Genomic DNA, 22,183 nt, shown 5'->3' with positions numbered 1-22,183 from the left:
CATTTACTATGCTTCCACCACGACGAACCCAGATGAGGTGAAAGAAAATTTTTATAAAGATCTGGAGACCCTCATCATCAATGTGCTGAAAGAGGACAAGCTTATAATTATGGGTGATTTTAATGCTAGAGTAAGTACAGACTATCAGACGTGGCAGGGAGTCTTTTGGAGGAATGGAATCAGAAACAGCAACAGCAAAGGTCACTTAATATTGAAGATTTGTGTGTCTCATGAACTTCTCATCACCAAAAACTGTCTTCCATTTACCTAAATGCACCCTCACAGCAAACATTGGCATTTAATAAACTATGTCAATTATAAAGAGAGGAGACAGACTGGATGTGAGACTTGCAAAGACAATGTGTGGTACAGAGTGCTGGACTGATCATAGATTATTCTCTCCAAACTAAATATTTGAATTCAACAAAAGCAGTGGCCCAAGGTTAAATGACTACCAGAAGACTTAATATCAACAGCTTAGAACACTTAACCTGAGCAGGAACAGTTCCTTGATAACTTGGAGGGAAAGCTGAGCCAACACACAGTTGGCAATGGTGGAGCAGAAATGAATTAGGCAGCTTTCAGAGATCTGGTATATTTACTGGTATATATCAGAATTGGTTTGATGAAAATGATGGGGAAATTCAGAAGCTGCTAAATAAAAAATGAGAACTCCACAGAGCTTGCTAGAAAGATAGTTTATCTATTTCTAAGAAGACACTGTTTAACTCAATTAAAAATAAAGTATGAGTGAATCTTAGAGGGATGCAGGATTCTTGGCTCAGTAAGTAAGAAGATGATTTTCAGTTTTACACTCTTGACAATAACGATCCAAAGTGCTTTCTTTCATGCCATGAAAAACATTTATGAGACAAAGATGTATGGTGCATCTCAACTACTCAGCAGTGAGGGAGCCATATTTGTCAGTGATAAGGACCTGATCCTGGAGAGATGAGCTGAACACTTCCATAATGTTCTCAACGGACCATCATCAACCAATGCTGGAGCCTGTGGTGGAAATAAATCTTTCTCTGGCCAAACTTCCAACTGAACAAAAAATGCTGAATGCCATTGGGCTTCTCTCATGTGGCAAAGCTCTTGGTACTGATTCTATTCCAGCTGAAATTTACAAGGCAGGCAGTCCACTGCTCATACAAAAGCTGACTGAAGTCTTCTAGATTAGATGGCAAGAGGAAGTTAACCCCCAGGAATTCAAAGATGTCTCCATTGTTCATCTCTATAAGGGAAAAGAAAATAAATTGCCCTGTGACAATCAGAGAGGATCTCACTCTTAGTCATTACCAGCAAGATCCTTGCAAGAGTCCTTCTTAATAGGCTGTTCCTTCTCTTTGTACAAAAATATTCATAGCAGCTCTTTATGTGGTGGCTAAGAATTGGAAATTGAAGGGATACCCATCAGTTGGGGGTGTGTCTGCATTAAACAAGCTGTGGTATATAGTTGTAATGGGATATTATTGTGCTATAATAAATGACAAGCAGGACAATTTCAGAGAAACCTAAAAAGACTTACACAAACTGATGCATAATGAAGTGAACAGAACCAGGAGAACATTGTACACAGTAACAACAATATTATTTGATGAAGAACCATGAATGCCTTAGATACTCTCAGAAAGATAATCCCAAAGGACTAGTGATTAAGCATAGTATCTAACTCCAGAGAAAGAACTGACACCGTTTGAACACAGAGTGAAACATGCTATTTTTCACTTTCCAAAAAAAAAAATAAATAAAAGGCTGATTCTTCACCTGAAAGATGGTCATCTACTTCAGAGCCAGTGTAGCTTTAGAAAGGGTTGAGTAATAGGTGATATGTTGTTTGTTTCCTGGAAACTTTAGGAGACATGCCAGGGGCAGAACAGAGGTCTGTAAACAATGGTCGTTGAGCTAAGATCTTTTATACTGACAGTCTGGAGGGCTTTGTGGAAGATCGTGGCAAAATTTGGTTGCCCAGAGAAGTTCATCAGCTTTGTACTTCAGTTCCATAATGGCGTGCTTGCATGTGTTCTGAAAAATGCATGATTCTCTTGCACTTTCCCAGTTACCCATGGAGTAAAGAAAGGCTGTGTGCTTGTTCCCATGTTTTTTAGCATGGTATTTTCAGCAATGTTGTCGGATGCCTACGATGAGTATGAAAAAGGCATCAAGGTTAACTACTCAAATGATGGTAAGTTATTTGATTTGAAAAGGCTACAAGCCCCTTGGCTTCCTAAAGTGTAAGACTTTTTGTTCACAGATGATTTTGCACACAATGCAGCTTCTGAGGCTGATATGCAACAGAGAATGGATTGATTCTCTGCCACTTGTGCTAATTTTGGTCTGACAATTAACACAGAGAAAGCAGAGATTCTCCACCAGCCAGCACCACAACATTCACATGTGGAACCATTGGTTCTAGCAAATGGAGAAATGTTGAATTCTATGGATAAGTTAATTTACCTTGGCAGTGTACTTTCCAGGGATGTACCTGTAGATGGTGAGGTTGACCCATGCATTGACAGAACTAGCTTAGTGTTTGGGAGGCTCTGAAAGAAAGTGTTAGAAAGAGGCATTAGGTCTGTAGACTGAAGGTCTACAGAGTTGTTGTGCTGACCTCATTGTTGCGTGTCTCTATACCGACACCATGCCAGGAAATGGAATGCTTCCATTTGAATTGTCTTAGAAAATTTTGAAGATCACTTGGCAAGACAAGGTACCAGATAATGAGGTCCTTCCTCAAACTAAACTGCCAAGCAGACAAACTCTACTGAAGAGAGAACACTGATAGGTTAGCCACGTTGTTCTAATACCGAATGCACACTTACCTAAAAACTATTTTGTGGAGAACTTGCACAAGGCAAATGCTCGCATGGAAGTCAGAAGAAACAATACAAGGACACTCTCTCTGAAAATCTGTCTGAAGAACTTTGGAATCAATTATGAGCACATGACCACCCAGCATGGTGCTGTGTTTTATGGGCAAAGCAGAAATGCTCATTAAATAGCTCAAAAGAAATGTGAGATGTGAAAATTGAGAGACATCTCCCTTCCAAATGTTCATATGGACTATTTGTGCCCAACCTGTGGTAGAGCCTTCCAAGCTTGTATTGGTCTGATCAGCCACAGTCAGACATGATATACCTTGACTCCAATATAGTGATGTCATTTTAGTTCTCTTCAAGCACAAAGGTCAATAACCAACCAACATGCTCTCAAGGATTCTGCTGATGATTCCTACAGGTAATCCATTGGAAAAAATGGAGCATCCAATATTGTCCTCTGACACCAGTCAGAGGGAAACAGGAAGAGCAAATAGGAATAGCTGTTCATACACATCCTTTAGCCAAGGGCCAGAACATCTGTCCTCCCACATGGAGCCAAAACATATATGCCTAGCTCCATAAAAGGTGCTACAATCCAGAAGGTGGAAGGAAGGCCCTAATCATTCCTGTTACATAGAAATATACAAATATTGGAGAGACTGAACAAGGAAATGCTCTCATCAATTTAATGAGCTCCCCAATCATTTGATAAGCTTGTAGGCTGTAAGCCTTTTCCTGGGGCCAGAAAAGGATCAGAAGCATGCCCATTTGCTGACTTGTTTAATTAAATTTATTTTTTAAATGAACAATAGCCTATTTCTTTTCTTCTCCATTGATATAACAAAAACAAAGTACTCTTGTCAAATATACATACTTCAAAAAATGTATCTGCACCATAGTGCTTTGCTGAGAAAACAGGTAGCAATATCTTGGTGGTTTTCCAATAACCACAGTTACCCTCAGGATGGCTGGTTGGCTGAATCTCAAAAGCCACACCTCTGCAAGGAATGAGCCAATATACTTGCTCACCATTTTTAAATTGTTCAGTAGACAAGTCAGCCTGTAGCAAAGTGGCCCTGTGTTCAGACAGAGGAGATGCTATGAGGGAGCGGAAGCCTGTGTTTGTATAAAGTCTCCTTGCCCCTGGAATGGCTGCTTAGGACAGAAATCCTAAGTATCCTAAGTCATTAATCAAATAGAATATTATAACTCAAATTAAGGTAGATAAGTACTAGTATACAAGGAAAGAGCTTTCTGAAATACTGCAATGTTGTTGTTGTTATTGTTGTCATTGTTGTTTTAAAGCAGAATTAGAAGAACAGAATAGATATTAACCATGAGAATATGAGAGGGAATAAAGTGGCAAAGAATTCTTATGGATGGAAATTGAAAAGTGTCATGACATTTTACATATAGCCCACCTTTTAGAACTCCTTCAAAAGTGCTTGGAAATAGAGCAAAGACAGATTGGACCAGAGTGAACTGAGTGTAGGTAAGCTTTTCTGCCCCCCTCCCCAGTCATTCCCTAAACTCCAAAGTTTTTCACACATTACTTAAGAGCAAACTACCCAGAGTACTGCCTGATGTTAGTAAGCTGAACTTTGCCATTCCAGGTTAAATAGAGTCATGTATCACTACTTCACAGTGATAGACACTAGCATTGAGGATCCAGAGGCAGAAACAGAGCTGGCCAGCAACCATCCAAGACACAGGAACAGGGCTATTGGTGGCCTAGCTTTCCTTCATCCTAAGCTATTCTAGGGAGGGTAGAGACCCTCTCACTTTTTATCTGCCCCTCTCTGTTGCTTTACCCATATCTAAAGGAGAGTTGAGTGGAAGAGAAGGTAGTTGCTTTGTTCCTCTATCCCATTTGTGTCAACAGATTGTGACCGTCATTGCTATTTATCTAAACTTTTTTTTTCACGGTGTGTTTTTGTTAATGTATCAAAATCTGGATGGTCATTCAAGTGTAAGCCAGTTCTATTCACTCAAATATCTAGCAATGAGGTTGAGAACTGAAGGACAATGAAGCCTTGGGGAAGAGGGAAGAAGTGCTAGACTTTATACCAACAGTGATGATGATGATAGAATTTTTATAGTGCAAAATACATCATTTCTTCCTCATAACACTCTGTAAGGTAGGTACTATTATTAGCTCACTTTAAAGATGAGGAAACTGAGAAAGAGAGTTTAAATGATTTCCCAAGGTCACACAGCTAGTAAGTGCCAGGGGCAGGATTTGAACTTAGGTGTTTCTGATACCAAGTCAAGCTTTCTATCCACTGTACCACTAAACTGCCTTTATAACCCAACTTAATATATGAACTTGAGAGTTAACCTTTTGCCTTGAAAGTCTTTACTGGCCTTGAAAGGGGAGACCATGCTTCTAAAAGGAGCTGGTCATTAAAGAAGACCAAAAGAGAGAGAGAGAGAGAGAGAGAGAGAGAGAGAGAGAGAGAGAGAGAGAGAGAGAGAGAGAGAGAGTCGCAGGAGTATCCTCCTTGTGTTCCTGGCTCAATCAAGTTTAACTAACTCTGCTCACTAGTGCCACCAGGTGGTATATGTATATATGTATGTATGTATGCACACAGACATATACATGAATACTTTGAAATTTAAGTTTTTTCATTATTAAATATTTGGCAAGTAAGGTCAATTGAACATTGGTATTTAATTAATTTTATAATCAATTATTTTCAAGAGTAGAAGGAAGGATTCTAGGGAAGAGGGGTTATCTTGTGGATCTTTGTGCCAAAGATACCACAAAAGTACTTTTAGCATTTTTTCTTATGCACTTTTCTTTATCTTTCTTTCTTTTTATTATGAACTAAAAACCCCAGGTTAAGAAACTCTACTATAGAATATTTAAAACTTGTGGAGAACATTCTGACTCAGAAAATTAAGCAATAATAATGTTGCTAGGATTCCCCCTGTTTCAGTGCTTCCATCTGTCTGGAGCGTGAACAAATCCCATCAGCTTGCTTGGCTGATTCAACTTCACCATGTGGAGAAGCTGAAAGCGTGGGTGGACATTCTGTAACTGGTCCCACTTGACTAACCAAGCACATGGCTGGGAGGAGCCTTTTTCAGTCAACTGGGCAATTGGAACTGTTGACACCTTCAAAAAGGCCTGAGTCAGTTTCAGTTGTTTCTTTGCTCCACACATCTTTCTCTTACGACATGCAGTGAGAGACCATGAAGTAAGGAAAACAGGTGCTGGGGCCTTCTTTCTTGGGTCATTATGGCCTCCAAGAAATGGGCCTGGAGCCCTTGGCCTTTTCATTCATCCTAGGTCTGAAGAGCAGAGTCTCCAAATCCAACAGAGCAAGCAAAAAGAATCAAGAAGTCAGAATCCAGGTTGCACTTTGCAGCCAGCACCACCTTGAAGAGAAAGAAATGATCTTAAGGAATGATATTCAGAGCCTCAGGCTAGCCAAAGGAGTGACCTAGCAGTCACGATTCTACTGAACGTGAATGATATGTAGGAATTGAGCTAATATTTGAGTTACTTCCGTAGAGACTCAGGTGGTGTAGGGGAAAGTATAAAGTTTTGTTTTTTAAAAATGGTTGGAGGCTAGCTTGATACAATCTAGAAGCTGCTACTCCTTCTCTGCACCTCTTGCCCCCTGCCCCCTGCCTCCAGCCCCACCGCCATGGTGAATGTGAGCAGATACTGCCAGGACGGCTCCACGATCAACGCCAGCAAGAACCAGCAGGATGAAGGCAAAATGTCTATTGGCGGGCTAAGCGGGGATACGAGCACAAAAGATCTAGCTGAATACCTGTCTGGTTTTGGAGAAGCTGTAGACTGCATAATTAAAACAGATTCCAAGGGGAACTTGAGGAGATTCGGATTTGTGCTTTTCAAAGATGCTGCCAGTGTCTATAAGGTCTTGAGACTTAAAGAGCACAAACTGGGTGGCAAGTTGATAGACCCCAAAAGGGCTAAAGCTTTAAAGAGAAAGGTGTCCTCCTATAAAGCATTTGTTGGCGGGCCAAGCTTACATAAGTCTGAAGAACAAATCAAAGAATATTTTGGAGCGTTTGGAGAGATTGAGAATATTGAACTTCCTAAGGACAAAAAAATGAAAGAAGGAAGAGGATTTTGCTTTGTCACGTATGCAGATGAAGAACCAGTAACGAAATTATTAGAAAACAGATATCATCAGATTGGTTCTGGGAAGTGTGAAATCAAAGTTGCTAAGCCCAAAAAAGAAAGCCCGCAGCGACAGCAACAGCAATAGCAACAACAGAAAGGAGTGAGGAGCTCCGCAGCTGGCGGAGGAGGTGGGAGAGGTGGGATTACCGGTTGCAAAGGTCAGGGCCAAAATTGCAACTAAAGATTTAATGACTGTTATGATCAAGGACATGTAAATTACAATAGTGCCTATGGTGATGGTCAAAACTATGGTGGCTACGGTGGACATGATTATATTGGGTATAACTATGGGAACTATGGTTATGGACAGGGATAGGCAGACTACAGTGGTCTACAAAGGGGGGGTGGGAGTGGTAATCACCAAAACAATTACCAACCCTATTTAAGGAGGACGTGGAGAAAACAAGCAGATGCTACTGTAGCCCATCTTTTGGGATGACAACATTGAATGGAGAGTGGTCTTCTGTTGATCTGAGATGACCATTTTTTTTTTAATTTTTAAGCAATTGGGGTTAAGTAACTTGCCCAGAGTCACACAGTTAGTGAGTGTTATGTGTCTGAAGATTTGAGCACTGACTCAGTGCTCAATCCACTGTGCGGTCTAGTTGCCCCTGAGATGACCATTTTGTGAAAGACTTAGTGTAGATGACACAACTGTGTGCAATTGTATACAACAGACAATTTAGTTTTCTTGTTTTTGTTTTGTCCTTTGCCCTCCATGTTATATGTGGATTTGTGTTTATGCAAATTTTAATTGTATAATTTCATGTTAAATGATTCTCAAATTGTAATTGTTCTTCCGTGTCAGGTACTAAATAGCTCAGTGAAAAATGTAATTTTAAATAAGCAATATTTGAGGCACAATTTATTTCTAGGAGTCATGGGAAGTGGGGAGAAGCAATGGTCCTTTACAAATAGTGAGCAACAAACTTTGCCTTGGCTTCCCTTGACAAAGGTGTATCTGTGCTAAGGACTCACGTCCATGTTTGAAATGTTAATTCAGCATGTTGTGAATTGCTGAAATTGTTTTTATTGGGCCATTGATCTTCTGACTTTTATTTTCAAGAGACACCTTATAATTAAACACCATAAAATGGAAAAATAAATGGTTGGAGGGAAAAGTGAGAAAATGAAATTTTGTTAAGTGGGAAAAATTAAATTAAATTTAAAACAAAATAAAAAGAGAACATAAAGAAAACCCTCTGTAGAAATGTTATGGAAAGATATAGGCAAGGGTCACACAAGATCTAAAGACATGAATGTGATCACATGTCTATGAGTATACTGAGGAAGCGATATAAAAGTTGAGTACTTTGGAAAGTTAAAATATTCCCATGAAATGTTATCATAAGTCACACTACTCTATGTGCACTAATTAAATAATTCTTTTTTTCCTAAAAGAAACTTATGTACCCATACAATAAAACTATTCTGCTTCATAATAAAATAAATTAATTTGGAAACAAAAACAGGGAATAAAGTGTTACCTTTGCATTTTGAAGATCTCCAAACTGTCACAGCCCTCAATCTTCTGCTTATTTCGACACCTCCTGTACCAGAAACAGAAATGAGCAGAATAACTTTGAAAATTAGATGTTGAATTTATTACAAAATTAAAAGGAAAAGCATTCTCTTCATGAAAGATAGGAATTAAAAAGGAAATAGTAGAGAATGATGTCAGAGAGGTATAGTTTCTTGAATGTAATTCAACCTGCTTCCTTCCCCCTTTTCAATTTAAAATAAGAGAAGTAAAATACATCACCAAGGAACTATATGATAGTAGGAGAAGATGGATGACCTCATGGTGAGGATGAGAGATGACAGGTGAACAGTTAGAGTGTCTCAGTGGTACCCAATGGAAGAGAAAGAAAAGTCTCTAGCATGTGAGCTATACTAGTTGTCAAATTTATGGGAAGACATGGGCAAGAGTTACCTGGGATAAGCAGGACTGGATGGGACATGATCTGAATAATTAGAGAACTAAACTGAACAGTTAACAGACTCATCTGAGTAATAAGTACAGTGAGTGTAGTAGATTTGTTTATTAAATTATTTCTTTATTTAATTTTTAGTTCCAAATTTTATCTCCCTTTCCAGGACCTCCCCCACCAAGTTGAGAACGGAAATGATGAAAGCGAAAAAATTATGCTTCAATCTGTTTTCAGAGTTCATGAGTTCTGTCTCTGGAGGTAGAAAACATTTTTCATCCTGAGTTCTTTGAAATTGTCTTGGATCATTGTCTTAATCATAGTAGCTGTCTCTTTCACAATTAATCACAATTAAAAAGTGACTGTTGCTGTATGCAGTATTCTCCTGGTTCTGCTCATTTCATTTTGCATCAGTCCTTAGAAGTCTTCCCAGGTTTTTCTGAAACCATTCTGCTCATCATTTGTTCTATCACAGTAGTATTCCATCACAATCATATACGACAAGTTGTTTGGCTATTCTCTAATTGACAGGCATCTCCTCAATTTTGAATTCTTTGGCAACATAAAAAGGGCTGCTATAAATAATTTTGTATAAATAAGTTCTTTTCCTTTTCCTTTGATTTCTTTGGGATATAGACCTAACAGTGATATTGCTGGGTCAAAAGGTATGCAGAGTTTCATAGCCCTTTGGGCATAGTTCCAAACTGTTTTCCAGCACAGATGGACCAGTTCAAAATTTTACTGACAGTGCATTAGTGTCCCTATTTTTCCGCATCCCCTCTAGTACTTGTCATTTTCATTGTGACATGTTAGCCAATCTGATAGGTGTGATGTGGTACCTCAGAGTTGTTTTAATTTGCATTTCTCTGTTCAATAGGTGATTTAGAGCATTTCTTTATATTTGACTATTGATAGCTTTGATTTCTTCTTCTGAAAACTGCCTGTTCATATCCTTTGACCATTTATCAATTAGAGAATGGCTTTTTTTTTTATAAATTTGGCCCAATTCTCTACATATTTGAGAAATGAGGCCTTTATCAGAGAAACTTCCTGTAAAATCTTTTCTCTAGGTTCTTGCTTTCCTTATAATTTTGGCTGCATTGGTTTTGTTTGTGAAAAAAAAGCTTTTTAATTTCATGTAGTCAAAATTATTCATTTTACTTCTCATCATCTTTTCTATCTCTTATGTGATCATCAACTCTTCCCTTATTCCAAGATACAATAAGTAAATTTTTCCGTACTCCCCTAATTTACTTATGATGTCACCATCTATGTCTAAATCATTCACCATTTTGACCTTATTTTGGTACACAGTGTGGGTTGTTGGTCTATGCCTAGTTTGTGCCAAACTACTTTCCAGCTTTCCCCTCTGTGTCATATTGCCAAGCTCTTATAACACGTTATGTTTATAACTATATCCGACTGTGACTAATCAGACTAGTACAAGCTGTACTTTGACTCCAACATAGTGATGTCTTTTTGGTCCTCTTCAAGAACAAAGGACAACAACCAACAAACCAATGTAGAATCCTAGTTATTAGTACGTGGAAGTCTAGTTCAGTAAAGAACCAATGGTTTAATCTTAAGCCAATGTTGTTTTTAGAAATAAAAGTTAAAGCAATTTTTCAATCACCTATTATTACCCTAACAAAGAATTCTCCAAATACTTAGTGTTAGATCAAGAAGAGTGCAGAGGATGGGATACAAAGCAATATCCAAAATTATTGGATATTCTCAAATACTACTTCCTCATAAATACATCTGCTTTTTTCAAAGTTCAAATCAAAATCAAGACTAATATCAAATATGTTCTAAATAGTGGGGTATGGCATAGGGGAAAGCATACCATTGCTTGGCTGAAGATATTGGACCTCTTGTGTGTGCATAATGTCAATCCTTTCTCACCTCCCTGCCTTCACACATCCCTGCCTTCTGTCTATTATTTGAACTCTCTATGAAGTCCCAACAGCACATACTGATAGTGGTCTGATGTCTTCCACCAGTAAGTAAATAAAAATTTAGTAAGCAGACATAGATGGTGCTTAATAAATGCTTTTTGACTGAGTGACTTACAAATGGTACAGGTGTGAGGTGAGGAGGCTCTGGACCAGAACAGAGGCTGTGTAAATGGAGAGAAATGTATTTATACGAGAGGTATTGAGATGGTAGAAATGAATAAACTTCATGACAGATTGGATATGTGGAGTGAGAGAGGAGTGTAGAATAGTGATGAATTTGATAGTAATAGAGAAGTTGGGAGGAGGAGATGGCTTGGGGGTGGGGTGGGATATGAATTCTAATTAATGCATTTTGATACAAAATGTACATATTATCCCTAAATCATGATGTCCAAAAGGGAGTTGGTGAGGCAGAAATTAAGACCAGCTGTATTTAAATATGGGAATCATCTGCTTAGTGATGATAACCAAATCCATGGGATAAGATCACCAAGAGAGATAATATGGAGGAAGAAGATAAGAGGGATCAGAAAAGACTCTTTGAGAGCACATGCAGTCAGTGGATATGATCTGGAGGAAGCTCCAGCAAATAAATCTGAGGTGGAGCAATGAAACAGGTAGAAGGGGAACTGAGGAAGAGCAATGCCAGGAAAAAAAAAACACTAGTGTAGAGAATGTCCAGAAAAGGAGGGTGATTGACATTACCAAAGGCTGCAGAGAGGTCAAAAAGGTTGAGGACTGAGGAGAAGCAGTTTTAGTTAAATGATGAAATAGATTGTAGAGGGTTTAGAATTTTTAAAAAGAGGAAAGGAAGCAGAGGCACTAAGCTTATATGGCTTTCTTAATGAGTTTAGCCACAAAGGGGAGAAAAGATATAGGATCATAGCTAGAAAAGATCTCTTCTACCACTTCTAGGAAATCAAGGTATCATGTGAGTTTTTAAGTATAGGGATACATGAACATGTTTGTAGACAACAGAGAAGCACAGAGAGAGACTGAAGAGAAGAAAATGAGGATGATGGCGGAGGAATTCTCGTGTAGAAGATGAGATAAGAAAGGGTCAAGAGAGGGGTTTGCCTTGGCTAGGAGAAAATCCACCTTTACATGTAAGAGAGGGGTGAAGAATAGGATAGTAGGGGAAGAGTCTGAGTGATATGAGATAGGGAAGAGAGAAAAGAGGCCTCAATGATGAATGATCTATACTTATTCACTAAAATATGAGGTGTTGTCCTCAGCTAAGAGAATGTAGAGAAGAGTGCTATGAGAGACTTGAGGAGGGATGAAAAGAATTGGAATGGTTGCTGTTATGAGTGGGATCACAAATTAATTTGGGAAGAGTAAAAAGATTGCCTTGCTAAAGCAAGTGCCTAGTTAAGATTATGTAACATTAAATTTTTGTGGACTCAGTGCAGTTTTGTGACTTCCTTCATTTCTATGCAATAGCATGTGAATGAAAGCAAAGGCAATGGATGATGGTAGTAATCCAAGGATGGGGTTTGACAAGGTGTGATAAGATAAGACAAGAGGGCAAGGGACTCAAGTGAAGAGGATTGTATAGAGTTTAATTGATTCACCAATGGGTTGAGATGGAGAAGGAAGTAAAGTGAAGGCTGTGCAGGAGTGATTACTGGGAAAGACCTGAGGTTGCCTACCCCTCCTGAAGAGGTGTGGAGCCTGCTTCTGGCCAGAAACATCTAAATCCACTGGACTTTCTCTGTAACAAATTTTCTTGATACTAGATTTTTGGTGTCAAGCCTATTTCTAACAATTTGGCACCCAACGTGGGGCTCGATCTAGACTTTGGAGGGGACAGGGTAAAACATCCTGCCAAGAGTGCTCCCACTGTATTTCAGTGGTCTCGGTGAATTGAGCCTTTCCCAACTGAACTCCTGATCTTGGACCACGTGGGATAAGTCCAGGGGATTGGGGAAGCCACCAGCAGACCATGAGAGCCAATATATTGGGCAAAGGTAAGAAACAATCTTTGCTGGTCTCAGACTTCCAAGGTCCAGGGATCTGATTGGTTAGCCGTGAGCTAAGAACAGGTTCGGAGATGGGAGGGACAAATTTGAAGGTACCTGGAAAAGGGGGAGGAATCCCCAGGGATGACATTCCTTCTGATTGGCCTCTGGGAAGGATGTTAGAAAGTTGGGAGGATGCTCCCAGGACTAGAGGGAAGAAAATGATTAAATATTGTTTCCAGGAGTGAACTAAGGAACCTATCCTGGCACCATCAGTGTTTTGGCCTAAATTTGGATCAGATGAGGATTGGATTTGTCAACTGCTAAATATGTATGTAAATGATAAGAGACAGGCCTCTCAAGAAGAAAAGGGTTATGCTGGTTGCTGGGGCCCAGGGGCTATAACCCCAAGAGCAACAGGTATATTCTTAAGTCAAGTAAGAGGAAAAGAAAAGGAGAAAAAAAAAAGAAAGAAAAATCTCAGAACCCATTCAAAGGGGACCCTGGGACAAAATGAGTTTCTTTTGACCGATCAAGGTTAGAAGTAGGATTGTGCACACCTAGTCTGTCTCTCTGTCTATGGATGTTTTGTGTCTGCCAGAAAAATTTTGGGGTAATTTTTGAGGTCTGAAATTGGAAAAGGAACAGTGGGAAAGAGCTCCTGCCTCAGGCTTTCTTGGGGAGATTGAGATTAGAATAAAAATGGAGAGAATCTTTCAGAAGTTAGTGGAAGGCCAGCAAGCAGCCTTTAACTGATAAGGAGCTTGCAGCCCAAGATGACTAGGCCAAGAGAAGAAAAAGGGCCAAGGATTAGAATTCAGTTTTAATGGGATCCCAAGGCTAAGAGTTTGAATGGCTGTCTTTATCCCTCCCACCAATGTGTCTGGTATAGGGGCAATGTGTTTAACATTACAAAAATAAAGGTTTTTAACATTATAAAAGCTATTTGGGGAGAGGGTGGGAGAGTGCTTTTCTCTGGGTTTGCAATTCTTATGTCCCTTCTGAGTCCAAAGCTGCCCCAGCCTTGATGAGTGTAATTTGGGTGGGAGATGGGTGTCTTGAGGTAAGCCACCCTTGGATATTGATTCTGGGTGCCTTCAAGGTGTTTTAAAAATGTGAGGAAATTTGACTCTGCTTTGGGTAGAATTGAAATGAAAATTTTGCAGCTCATTGTGATTGGAGATTGTTAGGCTGTTCAATTACTTATTGGAACCCTAGAGGATTTCTGCCTAAGGGGAGAAAAGTGATTATGCCCAGTTAACATTGAAGTAGGAAAGAAAACAGGGAGATAGTTGTTTAGAGCAGAAATTATTTACAAGTCTTTTTAAGAGAATATATAAATTTGTGGAGAATATTTCCTTTTGAAGGGCCAAGAGTATTGCATTTAAAACAAATGTTTTTAAATGTTTATCATATTAGCAGTTGTAAATTAGAATTTGATTGGATTTAAGTTTACTGTTCTATAAAGGAAAAACAATGGTTATTATGGAAAAGAAAATGAATGATGCTTGTAGAGTGCTTAATACAATGGCATATGTTAGAGGTGACATTATTTATTATTTAATGTAATTGTTAGAAGTACTAAGAGTAATAAGGGAGATAATTTCTATATGTGATAATCTGGAAATTCAATTAATGTTATCTGGAGTTTATTGTTTTAAGTTATTAAATTGTATTATATTTCTAAAACTCTTAGACTGTAAAATTTGAGGGACCATCGTGAGGTAGAAATGGTTTTAAAGTAACTCTTGGCCTGGAATGGGTCTTTAGTGATAAAGAGTGGAGATGTCTCTTTATCTCTAGTGATGAAATTGAGATACTTTGAAACTGTTAAATACCTAGTGAGGTATATTGGGTTCTAAGACTATGATAGCAGATTTTCATTTAAAATCTTGACTATTATAAAAATATATGGTGGTTTAAAGTTATAGTCTCAACATATTAATGACAAGATGAATGATTTTCTGTACAAAGTGACTTAGAAGAACATCCATCTAAATTGATAATGGGTCGTTTCAAAGTTTATAACATATACCCTGTGGTACAAACATATTTTATCATGGAAAAACTTATTCATATGTATCTGGGATTAATGAGGTATTTTCTCATATCAGGGCCTCAATTAGAAATTAGAAAAATAGAAAAATATATATGTACATATGCATTTTTCAACCCAGGCCTTCTTTAGGCTAACTATTGAGTTTGTTGGGGGATGGGCCATATGAGCCAGGCTCTTAAGGCAGACTAGCTTGTGTGGAGAAGTTTAGGCTGCCATAGGCCAAGTAGTGTCATTGAGGTTGAATCTGGATGTGGCCCAAGGCTATCAGACCTCATAGATAATAAAGAAAAGCCAGTCTAGTGGGGTGGGAGTGGCTCCAGGAGACTGTTGGACCTGGTGGAGGGGTTCAGAAAGAAAGGTTTTTTTGTAAAATTTCTGATAATAATTAATTGGGTCTGTTCCAAGTTTTTAATATACTGCTTACATATTTCTGAATTTTCTTATGTGATGTAATCTAGTAAGCAATTGTGTTAGTTATGTTGTTGGAAGAACAATTCATTTTCTAACCTAGAATGTTAAATTAAGAATTGTGCCTTCAGAGAAAAGAGAAAAAAGGAATGGGTAAAGGCTGTTGGGGTATTCTATATGACCCTGTTCTGTAACATTTCCTTTTTAAGTACTATAATTTGAGAAATGAGAATTTAAAAGTTTTCTCTGTTTAAAGGAAAAATTTTTAGCTGGGATTATTTGGCTCTCATTATGAAGTTTAAAATTGTTAACTAAGCTATTTGGAGTTACTATTTAAGTGAATTACTGGCAGAAGTATTTTTGTGTGTGTATAAAGAAACTATGTAATTATGCAGAGAAAGATTTTGCAAAATCTCATAATTCTTATCAATCCTGTGCAGGAGTTTTGTGAGATGGAACTCTTACTGATTAAGTGGCCCATTGCAGATACCTCTGGAGTAAAGAAATTAGCTAAAGCTGATCAAGAGCATTATTATGTTTATGACCATTGAGGCACCTTTAACCCAGATGCTACCTGGATGGTGGTAAAGGAAACAGAAGATATCCTGGATCTTACATTTGCCTATCTTATTTAAATTTCCTTTCTCATGCTCAGGTTAAACATTTGGAGACCATGAAACTGAGTAACCCAGACGTCCTGAGTCATGGTGTAATGTCACTTATCACTAGCTTGTGGTCTCTTTAACCAATGTTCAAGTTGACAATGGTAATTAGGAAATTGTAAGCTGTTTTTAAGAAAAGGAGATACTCTTATTAAGAAGATGTTTTGATGAAGTTTTTGATATTCTTTTAGAGGGCCCACCAAATTTCTATTTGCAAGCTAATTTGTTGCAGTAATAATTTATTGTTGATGAAAATTATGTTCAAATCCCCTACAAACTTAGAGTTTCATTCCTGGGTTTGTTGTGTCCTTGGATTGGACTTAACTGGGTGCTTTTAGAGAAACAGTCTCAATGGAAGCAGCATCAGAGATCTGAGGCTAGTGATTAATACTAAAGCATCTAAATTTCTGTAATAAGGTGTAAGTAGGAAAGATCTTACTATTTTGATCTGAATTGATTCCATGGCCTAGAAAGAGCTCAAATTACTATTTGAACTTATATGTATAAGATTCGAGTCCTGAAAGTGTCTCATTCTTTCAGATTAAGAATGGTTAGAGAGGGTTAGATAAGCTTGAGAAACAGAAAGGCAAATCTATTTAGAGTAGCAACTTATGATCTTAATGGAAATTTTATTTTACTTAGGATGTTATAAGGAACCAGAACATGTGTAGGAAGTTATGCAAGCTGCTCACTTTGGAGATGTTCCCTAATTAATGTGAAACTATAGTCACACCTGAAACTCTGATGAGGGGAATTTGCTATCTAAGACCTTGGAAACTATTAATGGACTATTATTTTGTGTCTAAATCCAGGTATGGTTAACAACGAACTGATTGAGCTACTACGCATGATGTCAACAACCTGCAAAGAGATTTGTGAGTTGCACCTATGAGCTGCAAGAAGGTGTTCTCATGGGAAGTTTGGGAGAATGACTTTTCTGCATGGCTGAGGTAGGATTCTCCTGACTCAATTTCCCCACTATGACACCTGGCAGACTTTAAAGCTGGCTCAATGCAGTTGGTTATTATATAACTTCTGCCTGGCATTGACATGAATATAGGGAAGCATTGTTCCCTTACTTTAGTTATGTTCTTTCATGGCAAATTCCTATATTCATAAGTTTGTAAGCATAAATATCAAATCTATTAAGCAACAGATTGATGTGGGAACATCTGAGGTTATAGTAAGATGCAAAAGATTGAGTTATTTGGCCTAGAATTTCTGAATTAAGTATATTCCTGTATAAGTCAGGATCCTTCAATTTCTCATAATGGTTATGATGAGCTCTGGAGGTTTGGGGTGCTGGGACTCCAAGGTCACAGCACAAGGGTCCCTCCTGAAGAAGTTCAGCCCAGGTCTTTCAGCCGGGGGGGAAGTTTGTTGGAGATAAACATTTAGGCCAAGGATGCACATAAGGAAGAGCGGGCATGAGAAAGTCTCTGGATCTTACATACACTAAAGTAACTTTGAGTGACCAGAAGAAGGGCTGGGACAAGGGTCTAGGAGAGAATTCTGATTGGAATGTCTGAGAGATTGAATAGACAATGGGAATAGATAATGAAGGGAACTGGAAGGAGGAAGTTTGAAAGGCATCTGAATAAGATCAAAAGTGGGGCCAGCGCTTTCAAAGGAAGGTGGGTAGCTGGGGCCCTTAGACAAATGAGAGCCACATTCTTCTTGGGGCAAGGGGCAGGGGTCTACTTGGACCCTTACCCCATCACTAGGGGACAATTAGGCCAGGAGATTGCGGAACAAGGATATTATTCTGTTACTTAGTTAATATTTAGTTAATGTTAAAGTTATCTCAGTTTGTTACAATTAATGTTAAAAGAGCAACAGCTTATGGCTTATCTTGTAAATGCCTTGAAAGAAGCATCTATTTTAATTAAGCATTATTTATTTGTACATGACTAGAAGTTGAGATTGTTTTATTATTTGATGCATACTGGTTTTAAATTAACTACTATGTATTGGAGTGTGTTATTAATTCCTTAGTGGAATCTCATCCTCCTGACGGGGAATATGAATAGGAATGAATAATGAACCAATGCAAGGCATAAAACTAGAAATAACGCAGAGTGTAAGGTTAGGTTCTAATTTTTTTTTAATTTGAGTGTCTTGAAACATGACAATTGGACAAAGTTCTGATTTTGATTTTGTAATGGTGAAGCATAGGGGTTGAGTTAATTTTCATTATTTGCCCTGGTTATTGGCAAGGTAATTTAAAATTGTGTTGAGATCAATCTTGTAGGGGAGTGGATACAAGAAGGAGGACCTCTGCAGGAGGAGAGTCTGCTGGACACTGTTTGAACAGCACTTAGACAAGAAGACTTCACCAGAGGTTGTCCAGAGTGTCAGACATCGGTATGAGAAGAGACTTCTGAAGCTTTAAATGGACATTTTATCATTACTTTTGGGTCTCTGTATCTGTACTTAATAAGGGGACTTCCCCCTTTATAATTTGTCAGTGCTTCAGTCAACTTTTCCCTTCCTTTTCCCATATTGTTTTAAGTCCCCAAAATCCCTTGATGAGATGTTGCCCAGCAGCACAGTCCCAGGTAGAACCATCACTAAGACATTGCAAGGTTTAACCACTTTAGCTGAGGAGTTGGCAGAGAATTCTGGGATAGAAAACTGGTTAAAGTGATGGTTAGAATCCTAGTTTGGCACAGCAGCAACCATCATCACCTCTCTAATCATAGCTGTGGGAGTTTTAACTGCAGTAAGGTGCTGCATCATCCCTTGCATCAGAGGACTAGTGCAAAAATTAATAGAAACAGCGCTAACTAAAAGTATCCTAATAGGACCGGCTATGGGAATTCAGATAACAGGATCAGGTGGAGGTAGGATGATGACTGAGAGAGTTAATTATCATTCCTCCCCCTCTGATGAAGAATGCCAACAAATGCTAAAACACTTTGAGGAAAGACAACAGGAACAAAAAGTGTGGAAACATAATCCTTATTGAGAAAAAGAGGAGGGAATTGTGAGAGTCAGGTAAAGGCTAAATTTCCACAGAGAAAGAGAATAATGCAGAGATTTAAAGAACAGCTCCAGGAAGTAGTACACTGTAGGTGGGCTCAGGCTTAGCCAATGACAAGTAAGCTGATGGTTCCAAAAAGACCCCAAAATCAAGATAAAGGTCGAGCCAGCTCAGACCAGTTAGGTCTGACCTGAGGACACCTGAAAAATGTTAGTGTACCTGCTTAATGAACTTCATTACTATATAAAATTAGAGCCTTATTAACGAGTCATGGGACATATGACCAAGGGAGGGGGAACATACTTGAGCATATCAAGGGGAAACATGTAAGGAAAGGTGTAACATGGGAAGGGATGGACCAATCCAGGCCTGGGAGATTTCACGCCGAATTCAACTGCATAAAAGCACACTTGCCCTTGCACTCAGGGTCCACCCCTCCTGAAGAGGGGTGGAACTGGCTTCTGGCCAGAAATGTCTAAATCCTCTGGACTTTCTCTGTAACAAATTTTCTTGATACAAAAAAAAAAAAAAGAAAAAAAAAGACCTGAGGGGTAGAGGGAATAATGGATGTCACAAAGAGGAACAGAAAATTAAAAATAATTTAAAAGGGATAAAAAATACAATAAGATAAAGGTATTTCAGAGTTCAGATACATAGAAGTAGAATACTTGTGAGTGATAAGATCTAGGGTTTGATCATCTACATGTAGTTGAGGTACAGAGGTCATAAGGATTGATTATTTTGAGGAATTGGGAAATTACAGCATTTGAAGGAGTAACAATATGTATGTTGAAATCCTCTAGTACAAAGGCAGGGGTGGGTTGAAAAGAAAGACTAGGAATCAAACACTGAAATCATGGAAGAAGGAAAATGTTCTAGGGATTGATAGATAATGGCTACCAAGATCTGGACTGGGGGATAAATTTGAATGTGAGCCTCAAGGGGGAGGTTATAAGAATGATGGTTGTAAAAGAAAGCTTAGAAGTGACAATGGGGAGAAAGAAGTAAAATAGCCCCTACCATCATGGAGCATACATTCTACAGGACAGACAACACATAACACTTATAATTATATACAAAATATATACAAAATGGTAATTTTGAGAGGAAAAGCATTAGCACCTGTGGGAGGTAGGAAAGGATTTATGTAGAAGGGGGCATTTGAGCTGAGTTCAAGAAGCAGAGTTGAAGAGAGAGCATGGAAGATCAAAGTCATGGAGATGGGAGATGGAGCATCATTTGTGTGGTATGATAACATGTAGGCCAATATGACTGGACCAGAGTTCCCATAAGGAAGGAAGGCAGGGACCAGGTTGAATAGAGCTTTAAATGCCAAGCAGAGGAACTTATATTTTATGTTAGAGGCAAGAGGGAACCATTGGAGTTTATTGACTAGGAAGATGACATGGTGAGATCAGGGTGACTGTGGACGATGAATTACAGCGGGTAGAGACTTGAAGGCCATGTTGAGTTTGAAACACCTATAAACTTCCAGTTCAGTAGGCAGTTTGTGATATGATTTTAGAGCTCAGAAGAGAGAATAGATATGAAAATATAGATCTTGGAGTCACCAGAGTAGAAATGACAATTATACTCATGTGAGCTGATGAAGTTACAAAATGAGAGAATGTAGAGAAAAAAGAGAAGAAGATCCAGTTCACAATCTTAAGGTACTCCTACAGTTAGTTGGTATTCTCTGGATTGAGATCCAAGGAAGGAGTGGTCAGATGTACAAAGAGAACCAAAAAAGAATCATGTCACAAAAACAGAGAGAGGAGAGAATTTGAGATGTCCAGAAACTTGGGTATTCCCATTCTTTGCAAGTTATTTTGCAAATGGCAAAATTAAAAATGTTAGCTTTTTATGAAACATATTGAAACATCATATTTAATAGTTAGCATTGCTTAAAGTTGTTTTCATTCATCTATTCTTAAGGGATCCAGTTTTTGAAGAAAAATATCCATATGGAAGAGCTTACCTTGGAATGGAGAGGACTCTGGATCCATGGAAGATATGGAATCAGAAAAGCTAGAAATAATGTAAAGAGAGCTTGGTGACGAACCAGGCAAATGTTTCCCAAGGCCTTGCCTAGCTTAGTATCTCATCACAAGGTTGGTCATAAAGTGAAGAATATTTTGAACATTTGTTCAGTTGTGTCTTACTCTTCATGATGTCACTGGCCATACTGTTCATGGGGTTTTCTTGGCAAAGATACTGGACTGATTTGTCATTTCTTCTCTAGTGGATTAAGGCAAACAGAAGTTAATGACTTGCCCAGGGTCACACAGCTATTCTGGATCTGAAGACAGGTTTTCCCTACTCCAGGCCCAGTACTCTATCCACTGAGTCATCTAGCTGTCCCAAAGACCATTTCCTAAATTATAATGTGATTCCATATGGCTAGTTCTGAAAGAAGTGTTTTCCCTGACAAAACCACAGACCCTTGAAATGTTGAAGTATGAACTTCTTCAAGTATCACATCCCTTATACAATAAACAGTCTGAAATTCAGAGTTGGAACATACCTCAGAGTATATCTCATCCAATCTATACCTGGATAACCATGACACCACCACCTCTCTCCCCTCTACACCCCACCACACACACATACACACATGTGCAGCACCTCTGACACCTCTAACAGATAGTCATCTTCTAATAGACCACCTCAGGAACAAATACCTTTTTACATTCAGAGGCAACACATTTCTTTTTGGGGCAGCTCTAGATGTGAAGAATTTACCATGATCATCTACCTTTTTATCTTCTGCTACTCTCTGCCATTTCATCCTATTGGAATTAGTTCACTTTTGTGTGGGGCAATGAAAAAGGATACTACTGTCTCTTCAACCAACACTCTCAATTTACTTAAGGAAAATTATCTTCTAAGTGTGTAGTAAAAAGGATGTGTTCAACAGCAAAGTAGATTGCAAGCTGGCTATTATTTTTATGAGGTTTGCCTGTCCGGATCACTCCAGTGAAAAGGACATTCAAGGTTGATTATTTGTGCACTTCATATCCACCCCTTTGGATCTAGAGGTCCTCTGACCTTTAAAAGAGGGATGAAAACACATGGTTTGTTTTTCCAGTCCCTCCAGTGTAAACTCAGCCTATGTTTGTTTACTGGTCCACTGCTGTTGCTAATGTCCATTTTGGAAAGGAAGACAGATGGTTTTTGTATACGTATATTTCTATACAGTAATATCTCATTTATGTAACATTGCTGAAAGCATTCCCTATAGGT

General features: G+C 38.5%; 1 pseudogene; it reads left to right on the top strand.

Moving 5' to 3' along the window:
• The first annotated feature begins 5,989 nt into the window (after nucleotides 1–5,989).
• LOC110211660 (heterogeneous nuclear ribonucleoprotein D-like pseudogene) lies at nucleotides 5,990–7,838 on the top strand (annotated as a pseudogene).
• Nucleotides 7,839–22,183: the final 14,345 nt, after the last annotated feature.

Source organism: Phascolarctos cinereus, unplaced genomic scaffold (genome assembly GCF_003287225.1).
Source record: "Phascolarctos cinereus isolate Bilbo 61053 unplaced genomic scaffold, phaCin_HiC Scaffold_2;HRSCAF=192, whole genome shotgun sequence".
NCBI classification, from domain to species: Eukaryota; Metazoa; Chordata; class Mammalia; order Diprotodontia; family Phascolarctidae; genus Phascolarctos; species Phascolarctos cinereus.
Note: the sequence above shows the minus strand (reverse complement) of the source record. Positions and strands in the feature narration are given on the sequence as shown.